The 14,153-nt window shown below is 39.8% G+C and overlaps 1 protein-coding gene across 3 annotated transcripts in view; it reads left to right on the top strand.

The window, feature by feature from the left end:
• The window catches only part of LOC141799057 (metabotropic glutamate receptor 4-like), a 220,922-nt gene that overhangs the window by 159,089 nt on the left and 47,680 nt on the right, over positions 1-14,153 (top strand). The window lies entirely within an intron of this gene.

The raw sequence follows: 14,153 nt of genomic DNA on the forward strand, positions 1-14,153 counted from the left end.
ACACTCCTGACCATTAATAATACTGCATCCTTTGTCTGAGACCACACACACACCCTGCTCCCGGCAGTATCAGCAGGTTACAGAGAAGAATGCCGACAACAACAAGACGCTATTTATCACGTCCAAAGCACTGATAAAGAAAGTATTGGGATGTGCCAGGGGATGTAAACAGAGATTTAAATTCAGCATGTCAGCCGTTATTTCACTCATCCCCTGTCAGAAATGTATGCCAGCTACTGAAGGTAACAAATGGAGCCTGACAGTCTGACATCAAATGTACCTGCAGGGAGGTTTTCAGCAGCTTTTTGGCAATGTGAGACTGTGCATTTCAAGGCCCCCCGCAGCTTGCTCTTCACCCACACCCACGCCTGATTAGAGAGCAACATTAATGTTTGTCTTGGAAGTAGATTCAACTCTTCAGCTGAGGTCTAACGAAATTTTCATCTTAAGAGCTTTGCTGAGTGCAGATTCTCCTCGGTAAGAGGAAAGTCCCATGCATGTCAGGTAAGTCATTTTAGCACAGAGCAGAAAAGCTCATTTCACAGTGCTCAGAGGCCTGTCTGATTTATAAATCATTTGCACTCAGAAGGAAAATGTCATTCAGTCATTCTGAAATCTAATTTGTTGTCGCCTCGAAACTTGTTCTCTAAGAACCTTTTTTACTCAGGATCTAGAAACTGAGTCGTCAACATGCTCACAAGCTAAACTACTCAATGGTTGACAAAGACATGAAGTTAACATTCTCCTCTTAAGACTGTTTTCAACTTTTCTGTATATGAAGTGTGTGTCCTCAGGTCAAATTGTAGCATTTGTACAAAAACTTTCTGATTATTACACTCTAGTTCTCTACAGCTGCTGGAAAATAGGACACAGTTGGATTTCTTTCACTTCTCCCAACACGGACAAATCATTTGTGCTTGCACCACTGAGATGAAATAATAGTTCCTAAAGTGATGTCACGGTGGGAAAGAAAAGAGCTGCTTCAAACACAATCTTTTACAGAGTATTTTTGAGGCTTTACAGAACACAACTTTTTAGCAGGAGTATCAAATCCTAAAATGTATTTCATTTCTAATTTATGTGTGAGTTTAACAGGGTTTGACCTAAATGAATAAACACGTTAACTACTTTTTGATCTCTTTTACTGCAACTACTACAACTGTACTCAAAAAACTGAAATCTTATCAAGTGTTTTTGTCTTATTTTTAGTAGAAAATGTCTTTTTAGACTTAATGGCAGGGAGGGAAATCTGTCTGTTACACTGTCATGGAACTTGCGTACACAAACTCAGACCTGGCGTGGGATGTGAGCGTAAGCGACGCCCACATTCACATTGATAAATGCCGATCTCTGCATGAGTATGAGCATTCACCCATTTTTCAGTTGTACTCCCGTTTGATAAATGGGGGCCAATATGAGCCACATTAACCTGACCAGTCCAGAAAATGTCTTATTTCAAGTTATTTGAAGCCTAAAATGATGTCTGAATTGCTTGTAACAAGTAGAACAAAAATCTGCCAATGGAACAAGAGAAAAGTTACTTGTTTCATTGGTAGATTTTCAAATTTTTCTAGTTCTATTGGCAGATTTTTTTTCTACTTGTTACAAGCAATTCAGACCTCATTTTAGGCTTTAAATAACTTGAAATAATAAGACAAAAACACTCGATAAGATTTCAGTTTTTTGCAGTGTACAATCTTAAAGGGAGGATATTGGGTTTTTAGAGCTTTCTACTGTCCCTCTGGTAACCCTGCAGTAGTTTAACATGATTTTTCCTCACTGGCGTTTGAGAAAGCCCATATTTCAGCTTCCGTCTAGAATAGTGTATTTTCGCTGCCGTCTCTTTAAAGCACCCCACTCCACAAACCCCCTTCCTTCTGATTGGCCTAACAGGGACAGAGCTATGGGCAGACCTAATGTTTCATGTTTCTCAAACATGGCATGAACCAGTTAGGAGATCTTTATGGGATGACTTCATCTTTTCAGCAAGTCTCATGAAGATCTCATTTATTTTTAGAATGGACTGTTCTGGGCAGTTTACTGGCAGATTCCAACAAATAAAGTTTGAACTGTTTGAAATTTTGCACTTTCAGAAAGAACATCCAGCACTGTTAATTTTTGTCCATGTTTGAAATCTTTCAAACATCTTTAAAAGTTCAAACATGAAGCTCAAGTCAGATTTTTTTAAGACCCTGGCACTGGGAAGAAAAACCACAGCAACAACACAATATCACTGATAAATACTCAGTAAACATCCACTGCAGGGGATGAGGTGCATGTGTACACCTCAACAAACACCACCAGAAGAGGGTAGGATGAATAATATGTGCAAAATAACATGTCTCTTATACCCTCCTGCCCTCCATGAGCCTCCCCTGCACAGCGGGGATAAACAGAGAGCGGGGTCCATCCCCCTCAGGGACTTAAGGCGAGCTCATATCAGAGCAGAGTTGCTGACAGATGTAATACCACTACTGGTTGCTATTTGGCTTAAGAAAATAGCCATGCCAACAAATACTTGGAGTTGATCCATCAACTTTGAGTCCAGAGTGTGACTCCACTTTCACCCTGATGTGGCCTCATATATATTTTCACAGTTTGTTAGCAGAGTCATCAATACGAGCTAGAGTTGATAGTATTTTGTTTCAGGGACCAAAGATTAGACCCCTGCAGGTTATCACGCTCAATTTACCGATGAGTCCAGAGGACTGCACCTGTTGGGAGGCACCCTCCTTGCTTCACTGCTCCTTTTCTAAACATTTTTTATAATCAAGACAAGTTTGATGTTTATAATTGAGTCACTGTCCTCTCAGTTCAAGGTAATTTTCAAATGGATACAAATGGTCTCCTATTTTTGTAACAAAAATGAATTTCTTGCATTATGTGTTGCTAAATGTGCTACTTTAAGTGAGAAATACATCACCAGACATTAAAACTTTCTAATTTAAAATGTGCATCATATAGATTCATTTTTGAAGTGAACTACAGGCTGTTTCTGCATGATTTAGCAGCAAATTAAAGTAACAGTGTTAAAAGAGGTATCCTGTCGTGAATATGAACAAACCTATAAGAAACAAAGATGATGGACAATTAAATGCTTCATCCTGCTAGTATGCATTTGAGATCAATGCATGTGAAGAGAAGTCCTTTGTCATTTGGTGTGATGACATGACAAGATCAAATGATGCAGTATCATTCTTCCTTGTTGTATATTATCATCAACAGCAGTTTGGTGTTTTCTGACCCGTGATAAGCCTTCAAACTGATGGATTCATTACTCAAACTGGACATCCCTGATCATTTTTCATTGTCACAGTGCTACATGAATCAATCCGACCCCAGCCAACGCAGCCACTCGCAGTTGTTCGACGCAGGGATGTTTTTTTGGTCCGCACGCCCACTTGGCTCCCGTTGTTCAGCTTAGCTGTTGGAAATGTAAAACAGGCCGCCTCTAACAGGGTCAAAGACTAGACAGGCATTTCTGAAATCCTCACTGAAAAGGTCATCTTCAGAATTTAAAAATATTCATTTGAATGTAAAATGGGCTGAACCATTCCTGATTTCATTGGAGGGAAATGCAGCAAATCTGGGATTAAAAGATGCTGACAACTAAAAGCAGTGATGGATAAGTCATTTTCAGTGACTGATTACACTGGGAGATAAAGATACTCACTTTCATCCTTTTTTTTTTTTTTTAACCTAATCAGAAACCATGACCCTCTTATAATATCAGAAACATACACCGTAGGAAGACTGCATCACAGCAACGGCAGCTTTCTTTAATCTGATCTCATTCCACACATCAGCATGCAGATGTCTGTCTTATTAACATCAGAGCATTTCCCCATGAGTGCATTTGGAAGCCATTAGAAACGACGACACAGCAAGCCAGAAAATTGCTTCCTTTCATTTTGTTTCATCTTATGCTTCTTTGAAACCCAAATATTCTGCAGCACTACTTTCACCCAATAAGTCAGCGAAGCCAGTTTATAGAGGAAGAGTACTTTTGGCTCTCAAAGGAATAAACAAATCCAAAACATAAATGTTATCTGTGCTGATTACTGGTTTGTTTATATATAAGAGAAAATTCACTGCAGGATGAAAATTACAGGACACGTTACATCAGCAGTGATGTCGATTTTTCCAGCCAGTTACTTCTAAGTAAAACTATTTAGAGGCTTTTTAGAGACTGTCCGTTTGTGTTGGAACTAGAGCTGCAGGAGTTAGTTCAGTAAGCATTTCGAGAACGAAAGAAAACTGATTGCCAGCAACTGATTTCATGAGTAGTTAGCTTGATCCAGCTTCTAAGTTTTCAGAATTTGTGGCTTTTGTTTCACTTTTCTGATATTTTCCAAGGTTTCAAATTTGAGGCTGTTTTTAAGACAGAAGAAGCATATGGCCAGACTGAATTCAGCTTTGGAAATCGAGAGCAGTGTGAAGAGAATTATCAATATGTTGGAAGATAAAGTCTCAGTTTTAGATAATGAGAAGAATAGTCTGACATCTACTCCTCAAAATGGACCACAAACTCTTGATACCACTATTTATCTCTTTAGGATCTTGTTTAAATGTTTTGTTCTAACTTTCTCCTAAAGTAAGTGTCAGTAAGAATGTGAAACACACCCCTTGGTAAAAGTCACAACCTTACAACAGTGGGTCAAAGTGGTCATGGGAAACAGAGTCTTTATCCTGGAAAAACACCAGCTTTTGTGGATAGTTCCTGACACCACTTTTAATCTAGCAACTTATTTTAGAAATATGATAAATCACAATGTTTCAGTTGTTAATCATCATAAATTGCACTCCAATCATGTTTAAAAATCTCCTATTTTTCATTTTAAATTTTTTTATTTTTAAATTTTAAATCAAATAGCTGTCGGGGAATGTGAAACCATGGCTTGGACATAGTTTACTCTAAAATTTTCTTTGTGTTTAATTCTTTAAAGGATAACATCGTCAAATAAGGAAATCTGCATAAGTTTAAGAACAAATTGTGCAGAACAGTGCATAGTAAAATCATCCTGTACATATTTCATGAGCTCTTTGAGGAATGTGGGGTTAACAGAAGAAACAGAGATGATGTGTCTGTTGTCACTGTGTGTAAGGCTTGTGGTAAGAAATTAAGCAAAGAGGCAGAAACCCTTCACCTGAAATCATTTCATAAAGTGAGGTGTAACACCAGGAAGAGATCTGCACCACTCATTTAGCGAGCCGCGCTGTTATTTTCTCTGATTATCCTCACCCACAGGTCTGTGGTGATTCACACACACCTTTACTGACTTTTGTGATGCAGCTGTCCGTTGACATCAGGGTGATTTGCTTCAACAGCGTGTGTAGCTCATGGGTGGTGGATCAAACGCCAAGTGCTTTGGTCGTATATTAATCGTATTTGACACAAAGTGTTAATTACTTTTTACTGGTCAACTGAGTTTTTAAAGCCATGTGTGATTTCAACAGCACGGTGGAGTTGATTTGTGGCAACTATGGTGTGTGAAGAGGGATAAAATAGCATGTGACTAAGAATAATGGCAGAATTTTTGACTTTAATTATATCATGATTAATGTGTTTATAGCCCAATAGATTGATTGTATTTTATTGTTCCACTGGGATGCATTGGGGGAGTGTGTTTGTCATTAGACTGTGTTGTGTTTTTGATGTTTGAATCAAGTAAATGGCAATTAATGATCATTATGTAACACAGGTTTTTTTTTCTGCACTGATCAGGGCCCTGTTCTACGAAGCAGGATTACTGCCTATCGAGGTAGCTTTGAGGATAGGTTCCGGATTCCCTGTTATACGACACGGGATCACTCCTCAGTGAGGCGAGTCTCCATGGCAACATACCCGGAACGGCTAACCTGCTCCGGGGCAGGTTAGGTTCCAGATTGAACTTGTGGACTATAAAAACCCCGCCCACTGACCAATGAGCCCTCACGGAAAAATGGCTTGTCCGTTCTTAGAGGATCCCGTGGACATCGGAGCTCACATTGTCCGAGGAGCACTCCGGTGCGCGAGAGTTTTCAGGGACCGCACTGACCCACTCTCTTTTTCGGATGACCACCTTTATGAAAGGAACCGGTTTTCCAGGGAGGGGTTGGTAGTACATGACCCTTTCTATAGGTAGTTAAAGGGAATGAAGATCTCTCATTGCCGTAATAAGATCTTCAATGCCAACACTTCTGTTCCATGAAAATATTTTATTGCCCGTATTAAAATTGTGACAGGAATTCATGTAGGGCTCATGTGGGCTACATATTACACAAAAAATGTAAACACGATAGGAATGAACAAATGAATAAATTCATCTAGGAAATAAATTAGGTATGTGCATGTTAAAGTAAAAGTGCATGGTGAACAGTGCTATATTTTTTGCACTACACTTAGGCATTTAGACTGTCGGCAATTTTCTGCCAGCACTCCTTCCGTGCTTTGGCAGCGGCGGCGGTGTTGCTTTTAACGTTAATTACATGTTTCACCTCGTCATACTTCCTCATGATCACCTCCTGCTCCTACAGTGTGAAGTATGCGGTCCTTCTCTCATTGCCTAGCTGGATCCACTTATGAGGTTGATAACCAGCATCGTAAAACCGTGTAGCGAGACCGCCGGCTACCGCGCTCAGTTCAGCGGGGTAGCTCCAAGGCTATCTCGCTAGACTGAACTTGCTTCGTGGAAAAGGGCCCTGATCTCTCTGTTTCTTTATTTACTCCTGTAGAGTTCAGTCAGACAAAGAGCATGTGTTTTTGTGCTGCTCAGAGATATCTCAGAAGACAAACAAGACTCCCACCAGCTTCACATCGAAGCACAGTTCAACTTTATTTTTCCAGCATTACATTATGGTGAACCCAGACCTCACAGAATAATCCAGCCCAGAGCTAATCTAGTAATCTGTTGACTCAGCACGATCCTGATAGGATAGGAGGTCCAGAAAATAGGGTCGAAACACATCCATACAGTGTGGACACACAGCCACTATCCATCAAATATTGTAGATCAAGCCTACAGAGGTGGAAAATGACACAGATACATCACATAATAAAGATAAATTGCAAAGATGCGTGGGTGGAGTAGAGCTTATTTATCTTCTTAGAAGCTGTCATATGGTTCAAATAAATCCCAATTTCTACCAAATTTTGAAAAACTTCTCACACATTATTTTTGTTCATTTCTTCCCATTTTGCCAGGAGCAGCAGCTCATTTTGAGCCCAAAACTCGTCCAAGCAGTCCTCATAATAACGTCATAAAGGGATGAAATTTCGTAGTTTTGTAGGGTATCTTTGCAGCTCAGCAGTCTGTAATAATTATAATAGGATATTATTCTGTAATTGATCCCCTGGGGAGGAATTCATTTCTTTTTATCCCCTCAGCCCTGCACACTGAGGTTAGAGCACAGCGCAAGTGACAGAGCAGAGCCTAGGGGACTGTGGGGGGCTGGTTGTGTTAGTCAGGGACACTTTAGTGGACGAGGGGGGTTTGCTGGAACAGGAGAGTGAGCCTGGACCTTTCCTGTTAAGGGTCACTTTCCCCTAATGATTTCAGCCCACACTCCTGCTTCTCCCGCTCACTCACTCACTCACTGGCAGATTTATTTCTAATAAAAAGCAGAAAACAAAACCTGTAGATAATGTAGCAATATTAAAACACAGCACACTTCCTGCAGTTCATCCAGGGTAGCATTTCACGATGGAGAACGGTCAGAATTTTACCTGAGCTGTTTTTGCTCTTGCCTGGAATCAATTCCATCCATTTATCCATTTTTTCTCGCTCTCAGGGGTCTGAACGTGTCCCAGCATGCATTTGGGGGAAAGCAGCACACATTGGATGTGTTGCCAGGTTATCCCACAGCTCTGATCCACTAATTTACATAAATCATTTGGCGTATATAACATATCAAATCACAGGGGGATAGTATTTACCTCCTTTTTTAATGCTTTCTATTTCTACTTTGATTTAACTTTGATCTCACCTGAGACTGAAAAATGAACCACTATGATCGCACTCCTGAGGCTGAGCATTATTATTCTATATGGTAAGGATATTGCCCATCAAAGTGTCCATTAACCAGCAGTTGTGTCTAGTATAACAGTATAGGTCAAAATCATTAACTTTTAAATTCCTTTTTGATTTATTTAGCTTATTTTTTCAAAAATTCCCCAACTGCTGTTAAACAGATCAATGTTTTTTTTAAATGCTTTTCCAAACATCCTACTTTTATTTTGAATGTTTACATTATTTCCCTTTACAAACAGAAACTACCAGGGTCAAACCCACTAGCTCCTTTATGAACTGACCTTTTTATTGAGCCGAGGCAAAAACCACTGTTGTGCAATCACACGCTTTAGCTCTGGAATGCTCACAGAAACTTCATCAAGGGTTTAAGCAGTCACTTGAGAAGCATGATACCATTTTCAAGGGTCAAGAAGCGGAGTGAGAAGTATCATCAAAAAATTCAAATAGAGGCACACACTACAGAACAAGTCTGGTGCAGGTAGGAAGCCAACAATTTCAAACTTGACTCTGGAAAGAAAACTGTTAAGAGATGTGTCTTAAGACCCTAGAATAACTTAAACACAAGCTAATGGCTTAGCCGAGTAATTGTCAAGGAAAATAAAGGGTCCAAAAAGACAGTCACTAGAGCTCTGCACAGAACAAAAGAGACGCCAAGCCAGAATAAAGAAAGCTAAGGACAATCTGGAGGTGGATTCTGCATGTTGCAAACGTGTTCTTTGATCAGATGAGACCAAACTTGAGCTCTTTGGCCATAGACATTGCAGTGTGTCTGGAACTGGGAATCTCATCAAGGTTGAAGGAATCAAAAATCATTTCTTTCTTTCTTTTTGTGAAGATTTAGAAAGAAAACCTCAAGCAGTCAGCAGCAAGACTGGGCCTGGGTCATCACTTTGTCTTCCAAAATAATCCAAAACATATGCTACTTCTGGTAAAGAACTAGCTCTAGAAATCCAAAGATTTATGTTATTACGCTGTTGACTGACCTGCACAAAACCCCGGCTTGAATCCCACTGAATGTCTTTGGGGTGATCTGGAGATCAGGGTCCATGCCAGAAACTGTCAAAAATTTGCCAAAGCAGAGGCTTGGGAGATGTATAAGAGGCTTATTACAAACTACAATAAACAACTGCACGCAGTTATCCAGCAAAAAGGAGACACAACTGAACATTAGCATTTACAGGGATAATAATTTTGACCCTAGTAGTTGTTTCTTATGGAATATTTTTGTGTCAGTGTGCAAAGTAAAGTAATATAAACATCCCCAAAAAAATGTGAAATGTGTTAGAAATTAATCTATCTGTTCAACAGCACTTGTAAAATTTTTGAATAAATACATAAATAAAAATTTCATTGGGGGGGTATTTTAAACTCAACTGTATGTGTAGTCTTTGACAGCAATGCTCTGTGTACCACTACTTTCCTGATTTTCTTGTCTACAGCTAGAAGCAAAGAAATGTTGGAGTGCCTCTAAAGTGAATCATTTTTGCTGGTTTGGATAGATTTTGTCATATATGTCAGATTTTTTAACTTGTAAAACTTGAGTCACAAAAGAAGGCTTTGACTGACTCTCTCCTGGTTTGGTAGCCAATCAGAATCCAGTTTTGACCTAATCTATGGTTAGAATAGGATTACAATTAAAGAATTGGTGGTTAAAACTGTTGATCACAGCGAATAGGAACAACTCTGCACATTCTGAACAGGCTCTCCAGTTATTCCCTAATGTCGTCTGTTGACTGAAAACTCATTTTCAGCAGTGCTTGAAAAAAGAAGCAGTGGCTCGTTTGTAGATGTTTTTATTCAGCAGTGAAGTAAATGTTACTTTTCAAGCCCACAGCCATTGATGAGGGCTGACCATCATGACTGTGGAAGCAACATTAGTTTTACTTCTCAGTATTTTCATTCCTAATCATGGTCTCCAGCTGCACATTAAGCCTGCTTGAGTAGGTATTTCGACTGAGGGCATCCCAATAAACAGTCTATTTATATACCTGCGTGCTCCTGTGCCGCTGCTCTGCTATCCACCAGGCGCAGAAGCTGTGCTGCAATCAGCCACACTGCCAGGGAATATTTAATGTTTATGGCAGCACTGTCACTCCCATGGGTGTCAAATGAGAAGGAATATTAGTGTTCAGAGCTATTAGGAGAGCAGAGACAGGGACTCACAATGGGAGACACGAGAGAGGAGGCTCGCAGTCTTCTCAGCAGTGGTTTATTTTTAGAGGTGGTTTTTAGACTTGTCTCAGATGTGACGAGTGGCACAGGATGGATACTGGCAAAGGAATGCACAGAAAGGAAGTTTTTCGAGCCAGAGTACAAAACATTGTATTTTTTCCACTTATGAATCATTTTTTCTTCAACCAGTAATTAAGAAATTAACCAAACTGGTTTAATATGATAGTTAACAAATATTCTGATTGCTCAGCTTAGCAATAAACAAACCAGTGGTTTTTCTATTGCTTTGAAATGAACGGTAATTAATCTGCTCCTCTTCTACATGTCTCCAGAGAAATAAACAAAAAGGTAAAGGCTGTTTTTCTTTTCCACCTCAGCATTCTGAGCAGCTACATTATTGTAATTAATTGCTTCATAATTGTATTTTTCTTTATTATTAATATGCAAAGCATTTGTCGGGATGGATGAAGGGTTTGTGATCTAATTCGCCTGAAGGTGGTGCTTTTCATTAAGAAAAAGTATGAAAATGTAATCAAAAACAACCTCAAATCCGAAGACCAAATAAAGCTAGTGAAGTCTGAGTATTTAAAAATGTGTTGGAGGATTATGATTTATGGAAAAGGTTTGTGTTTGTGTAATGAGACAGGTGGAGTTTCTGTTAGAGTAGCTGCAGCCCGTCACAGAGACTGAACCGAGCTTTCTAAGTTAAGGGAGCATGTCTGAGTGGATGAGCAGAAATGTTGATGAATGGATGGTGTTGACATAGATATAAATTGCCAAGTCGACTGTACGACAAACAGAGCTACAGCATCAGCCCTGTGGAATCCCCCTTCAGCTCCCCCAGGGCCTGGCTTTTGTTCCTCCGGTCCTCCTGGAATTCTCTGTGGAGGTGAAGCAATGCTGCAGCCCGCTGCCACTAATGTGAGGAGAGAAGAAACGGAAGGGATGAGTGCTCCGCTTCCACACAACAGATGTTATGGGAATGAGGGACTGAAGTGCCAGCGAGGCAAAGACGTAGAATGTAATGATTGATAGAGTGTGTGAGAGCAGAGAGCTGCTGGTGCTAAATTTCCCCTGTGCCTGCCTGGATGGTTTAAGTGTAATGACACAGAGAGGTACACAGATAAACCTGTGCTTCAGTCCAATCAAAAGTTCAACAATCAGGTAGATCGTAAGAAAAATAATAAAAACTGTGAAATGCTATTGCACATTTTCCAGCATCTATGTAGACTGTTTCACACACCAGCAGCTTGAGAAAAGCGTAAAACTGTCAGCTCGTGGTGCGATATGCATGCATCACCTGCATAATACTTTGCATTAACGTGCACATGCATGAATATGTCTTTATCATTTCCTTCCCATACAGGGGCGTAGCTACAATTAGGCAAACACAGGCAGTTGCCTGGGGCCCCAAGATTCCCAGGGGACCCTAAAGCATCTCTTAAAAACTGATTTATGAAGTTCTCTTCAATTGAAAGCATTTCTTTTTTCTAAATCTTACTTCACATGCTTCAAAATACATCAAAAGGCTTAATATTTAATGATCATTTTGGGTACTCCCCCTCCCTTCTTATTTAATGAGCTATTCCATGTTACAACACATCGGAAAATTTGATTCAGGAAGAAAGTGGTAAAAAAGACTTTTTTCCCATTTTTTTCTTATTTTCAACCAAGTCGGAAATAAAAACAATGTTGCTCTGAGATCTGAGATAAACATATAAGACTTTTAGGATTTTAAGGACTTTATCTAGCCCAGGAAATAAGATAATTTTCTCAAAATCAAAATTTTTGAGTTGGCGAAAAACATTATTGTACAAAATCTCCTTTTTGGATACATAACTCATGGGACAGGGGGTCAAATAAAAATACATTTACTTTAAAATAATAGTACCAAAAAGTATAGTAACTGTAAATATCACCTCTTTCAGTAGATTTTTTTTCCAGTTTTATGTTGTGCTTGATATTTACATACTTTTTCTTTAGTAAATTATTTTTTTTTTATATTTACCAATTGTAATGTTTTTCACTTCATACTTTCTTGTTTGTTACTGTTACTCTTTAAATTCCCCACTGTGGGACAAATAAGCTGCCAATTGACCATAAAAGATTTCAAATCCAGGACAAAGTTAACTAAATTACGTATTCACTTTTTTCAAAATCAAACTAAAGTACAGAACTTGAGGAAATGCTTTTAGTTGCGTTAAGTTACCATGTACAAGATTAGCCCTGTCTCATGCCTTGGTTCTCGTGAAAGAGACAGTGGACCCAGGGAAGGCCAGTCTAGCTCTGAGGGAGATGAGTTACAAGGACATGGAGGGCCCCATTGACTGGGTTTGCCTTGGGCCCTCAAAAAACTAAATACGCCCCTGTTCCCATAGTTAGAAGACACGTGTCATGATTGGTTTGCAAAGACATACAACAGATGTGATCAACATATTTACTAGTAAAATTTTAGGTGATGTCAAAAAGGTAACGAATGTTCGGGTTTTCAGAGAAATACAGAGATGAAAGGAAAGAAAACGATGCTACCCACATCAAATTTAACTGGAAAAGGACTTTGAAAAAACAAACAAACAAACAAACATCTTAATCTTATCTCAGGTATGAAATGTGAAACATATTTTAGGATAAAATAACTTTTAATTACCTTAATTAAACACTTGCTATTCTGACACTAACTTTGTTTCATCAATGATTAGATGAAGGATTTGGTTTATTCGCTGAAAAAATGACTAAAGGGATTCCTTTCTGAGTGCAGAAGGAAACATTCCCTTAAAATGACACGCACCAGTACCCACAAAGGATTGAGTCTCTTTCTCCACTGAAGGAGCAGCTAATCCATTAACCAGTCAAGTGAACATATAAGCCAGAATCATCATTAAATCTGTGACACGCATGACCATGGTAAGCCTAAACACGCAGCCTTTCCAGAAAACACAAAAAAACGGCCTCAGTGGAAGACTGAAAGCACCAGTTTGAAGAAAAAGAGACATCATTAAATTCATCCACTGTGTACATTCAGAGCATTCCACTGAGAGAAGCGCCTCGTGGACACAACCAGAAGTGACTTTTTGTACGCGAGAGCAAAACATCCTAACATCATTGTTAATTTAATGGCATCCTCTGTTGTCTCAGTCATGTTTCCAGTTTCCCATTCTATTAATATCAGTTATGGGGCCAGGCTTTGTTTTATAGGGTGAGTTTGCCCACTGTGGACTGAACTAGAGGGTATTATTCTGGCATTGATTGTGCATTGGGCCAACTGTGCACCATGTCATGTCTTAACCCGTGGCATTCCAGGCCTTTGGTGATGATAGTTCATTTTGTCGCCTTTATATACTCCAAGCAGTGTTTAGGCTGTTAGCAGGACAGAAAATAACTGGTGATAGTAGTTATGGGAGAATACAGGATGTGAAGAAAATGGACTTCTGAAGAGCTGGTTTTGGACACTGATGTGGCTGATGGAGCTGACATCGGACGCCGGCCCCACATTGGAGGAGCTTCGCCTGCTGTGAGCAGACAGGATCCAGGAGACAGAGACTGAACAGACTGCTGGGGAGGCTCAGTCCTGGACCCTGTGGAGGTGGAGACTGGCTGGACTGGCTGGGCTGGAGAGTGGTGGACGAGTGGTGGACAGGATGTTGTCATCTAATTTCTTATGGATCCTTTTGCACTTTCTATACTCTTTCTTACTTTTGTTTTCTGAAATGCTGCGGTGACTCCTGAATTTCCCCTCGGGGATAAATAAAGTATTGTCTATTCTATTCTATTCTATGTCACGGAAGGGGGATTCATTAGCATGCGCATACTCTCTGTGGCATTTTGGCAGAGCGACAAAAGAGTGATCCTGAAATGTTGCTTTGGGATTTAAAAGGGCTCATTGGTAACCAGGGGACGGCCCCTGCTGTCCCGAGACTGGTGTTCAATACCAGAGTATTTGTAGAGGGGTGAGAGCTCCTGGTTATTGGATCT

This window comes from Halichoeres trimaculatus, unplaced genomic scaffold, assembly GCF_033239565.1.
Source record: "Halichoeres trimaculatus isolate MK-OKI-2021-1 unplaced genomic scaffold, fHalTri1.1 fHalTri1_scaffold_11, whole genome shotgun sequence".
Taxonomy (NCBI): domain Eukaryota; kingdom Metazoa; phylum Chordata; class Actinopteri; order Labriformes; family Labridae; genus Halichoeres; species Halichoeres trimaculatus.